This window comes from Cupressus sempervirens, chromosome 11 (assembly GCF_028749045.1).
Source record: "Cupressus sempervirens isolate cs-2001-9-10 chromosome 11, ASM2874904v1, whole genome shotgun sequence".
Taxonomy (NCBI): Eukaryota; Viridiplantae; Streptophyta; class Pinopsida; order Cupressales; family Cupressaceae; genus Cupressus; species Cupressus sempervirens.
Genome location: NC_143128.1, coordinates 808039729 through 808044323, shown reverse-complemented (window position 1 = coordinate 808044323; position 4595 = coordinate 808039729).

Genomic DNA, 4595 nt, shown 5'->3' with positions numbered 1-4595 from the left:
ATTGTGGAAAATCAAACCTCAACAAAAATTATAACTCTAAGATCAGAAAATGGGGGATAATATACTTCTGAAAATTTCAAAACTTTTATACTTTTGTTGGATTAAGAGGGGTATACAGTACCTTATAATCCTCAATAGAATGGGGTAGTAGAAAGAAAAAATAAAACATAACACTTGAAGAAGTCTTTACACAGAATAAACCTGACTTAAGTTGTCTTAGAATTTTTGGTTGCCCTGTTTATATTCACATACCTAAAGAAAGAAGAACTAAGTTAGAACCGTCTGGAAAGAAAGGGATATTTGTTGGGTATAGAGAAAACTCAAAAGGGTATAGAGTTTATGTTCTTGGATAAAGATTGATTGAAGTAAGCAGAGATGTCATATTCGAGGAAAACATTGCATTAAAGCTATCTACAAACACAAAAGATGATCTAATTACAGACTTAGATGAAAATCATCTAACTGAAAATCAAAGGGAGAACACATTAGAAGAAAACGATCTATTATTAGATACAAAAGATAGAGACATCTCCAATATCAAGAAAAGGCCTTTATGGGCAAGAAAAATGATCGAAGAAAATAATGTTGAACCAGATGAAATTTCTAGGGAAAGCAAGAAAACCATAAACAAATCCTTGTTATATTGCATTAGTAACTAATCTTACTGAATTTAAACCATTAATTGTTGAAGAAGCTTTGACTTGTCAAGCATGGAAAGATGCTATGGTTGAAGAAAATCAATCGATACTACAAAATGATGTTTGGGATATTGTACTTAGACCAAAAGACAAATCAATTATTTCTTCAAAGTGGCTATATACAAAATCAAATATGCATCAGATGAAAGCATCGGGAGACATAAAGCAAGGTCTGTTTCTCTAGGGTTTTCCTAGAAGACAAACATTGTTTGTGAAGAAACTTTTGTTCCGATTGCTCGTTACACTTCGATCAGGAGAATTATTGCAATTGCAGCAGCTAAAGGATGAAAGATACATCAAATGGATGTAAAAATTGCATTCCTAAATGGGGTCATTAATGAAGAAGTATAAATTGAACAACCTGAAGGTTTTGATATAAAAAGTAAGAACCTATATGTATGTAAACTCAAGAAAGCGTTGTATGGCCTTAAACAAGCACCTCGAGCTTGGTATGAAAGGATAGAAAGCTATCTCACGAAATTATGATACTCTAAGAATGAAGTTGATCCTAACATATATTTCAAAATCTCTAATAATAATATGTTAATAGTTGTTTTATACATTGATGATCTACTAATAATAGGAAATGAACATCTAATTGAAAGATGCAAACAAGATCTTGTGGCAGAATTTGAAATGAAGGATCTAGGTTCACTACATTATTTTTTGGGTCTAGAAGTATGTCAAAAGAAAGATTACATATTTCTAAATCAAGGGAAATACACTCAAGATATCTTGACTAGATTTGGGATGATGGACAACAAACCACCTACAACTCCAATGGAAACTAATCTACACAAGCTAAAAGAGGAAGCAATACATTCAAAATCTATTGATCCTACTCTCTATAGATAAATCATTAGATCTCTCATGTATTTGGTTATACTAATTTTGATTAGGCTGGCTGTTACATAGATCATAAGAGTACAACCAGATATTGTTTCAATCTCGAATCAACAATGATATCATGGTTTAGAAGAAAATAACCTATATTTGCCTTGATCTCCATCGAAGTTGAATACATGGTAGCCTCCATGGGAGCGCATGAAGCAGTATGGTTACGGAATCTATTATTTGGAAATAAGTTAGATTCCACTGTGATTCATTGTAACAACCAAAATTGTATCAAACTTTTTGCAAATCCAGTGTTCCACAATCGATCAAAGCACATCGAGACTCTTTACCACTATACCAGAGACATGGTTGACAGGAATGTGATCAAGCTGATCTATATCAATACAAATGATCAAAATGCTAATATTTTTACCAAACCTCTTGCAAGAGTGAAAATAGAGTACTTCAAAGGTAAACTTGGTATGACAAATTTGTAATCATATTTGTAAATTTATATATATTCATGAATATTAAAAATTAGATTGTTTACAAACTTGTAAAATGAAAGGTGATGATCTTTCATATGTGTTTAAGGTCTCTATTGCAAGGTGACGATCTTATCAATAGATGACCAATCTTCTAACAACAAAAGTGTTATCATTGTTCTTTGGGCTGGATTTTGCTAGACACATTGATAACCATTGGTTCTTTGGGTTGGATCTCACCAAACACCATGAAAATTATTATTATGGTTCTTTGGGCCAAATTTTACTAGACACATTGATAACCATCATGGGTCTTCGAGCCAGATTTTGTCGGACACCATAATTGTTATCCACAATTGAGTGGTACTTGTATACATGTAATTGTTTCAAACCCTCATTATTAAAGAGGGAGTGTTAAGGATGTTAGCATTGAGTGTATTGCACATGTTGTTTAATATAACAGGCTGAAATCAGAATACTAATTCACATATAGATATCATACTAAGAAGTCAAGCAATCATATAAAGAATGAATAGGCCTGTCAGAGAAAGAAAATCAAATTGAAATATAATTGCTTAGTCTCCACCAACAAGATTATTAAACTTTACAAAGAGTAGGGTGGGAAGGCCTGCCCATGAACGGATGTGCCTCCCACGTGGAGGACATGTCCATTCATGGATGAGTCTTCCACATTCAATAAAGAAACTATGGGTCACTGATATTAAACCAATTCAGGTACCTGATAAACCAAATTAACATGCTTGATATATTTTACTCAACTTTAATTAGAAGGTGCCCAAATCCATACATATCATTATTATAAAATTTGTATGTAAATATCTCTAATTTCTATAACAATAATAATTTAATAATATGTGGATATATAATAAATAATTTTTCTTTATTATTATATTTTATTTATACTTCATGCTTTAGCTGACTAAAGCTATAATCATTAACAACTTATACATTTGTTACCCTTTAATTCTATTGTACTAACATAATTGAAGATCGATGCCTTATAGCCTATCTAAAATGTTAATGTAATTATGGTGATCAAATACCTTATTACCAACATTTCTTTGTATTCTTTGAACCCTTTCGATTTAACTAGTTCCAAAATAAACATGTTGTCTTGTACTTTGATAGAGACCAAGCTTCTCGTAGTGTGTTCAATGGAGGGGATCGGTTTACTCTAAAACAACACTCCACAATCTGATCCAATACCAAAGCTAAATGAAGCATACTTTTGGGGATCCCTCTCATCTTGCCTAAAGTAAATTGGGTCTTGTTGAAGTGCAAGTTCCTTCCCTTTTTTTGATTTTTCAATAAAGTCATGTCCTAACTTGATGGGAGTGAATTGACTAAGTTAGATTTCTCTTTGTAAATAATGTGTTGTAATTCTTGCGAGAGGTTGAACTTCCGTAATGATGTAATCTTGTTTCAATTTACCAATTTTGAGAATCCAATCTAATTTGTTACATTGTAAACATGCTCATGATGAATAAAATGTTGTTCTAATCCACTACATCTGAATTAGTTTTGGAAGGATTACTCAAGGGCCCACTTGGTGAGAACTCCATCCATTTTGTTAGATAGGTAATTTCAATTCGTTAGTAAGATTCAAACATGAAAATTGAATGTTCCTACAACCACCATAATTTAATTTCGTAGCTATTCCTACAACTAAGACAAAACATAGTATCCCCTTATTTGCTTGTTAATGACTATTCTTGTTAAATATTTCAAGTTAAGCTTAGTTGATAATGCATATTTAGCCTTCATGTGATTTTATTTCTAGTACTTTACTTCCAAGCAATGTTTCCTTTTCAACTTAGAGCTAGTATGACTTTCACTGCTTCTTAGTGCACATACAATGCTAATCTATTTGTGTTTTATGTCACTAGAGTGTTATGAAAATGAATCTTCTTAATGAAAGAAACTACTACTTAAAATGAATGTCCAAAAATTATAATTTGTAAACCTAGTTAATTAACCATTATGACAATGCAACTCACATACAATAAACTCTTGATACATTATTAGTTCCTGCCTAAAGGCAAGAATACTTATGCATTCATGTAGGTACTATTAGTTTTGTTTTTTGAACCAATCAAATTTCAATATTTTACCAATTTTGCATTCTAGTCTAATGTTTCTTTTTTATTTTATATTTTTCAATTGTAGAAAATTGTGTTTGTTCTATGTTTCATTGGCTATTGTCAATTTTAGGCAAGGAATAAATTATTTTTCTCAAAAGGAAAATAGAAGAAAATAAAAAGCATATTGATTGTCATAAGAAAAAAATAATAATAAGTGTGCTGGCATACGTATCTCTGCCATAAATACTGCTCTGCCATAAATACTGTTGCATGTTTGGGCTAATCAAACCTTTTCATTTGTATTCTGTCGGTGGCAAGTGATTACACTTCTGCTAATGGATAAAGCATTAATTAATGTTTCAGTCGGTGGCAGTGACCTGCATACGCTATATTAAACCACAACCATCATTCCTTTCTCCTGCGGTTGACATTCAAATCTGCAGTAGGTTTTTTTGAGCTCTGATTTTTGTGTTCAA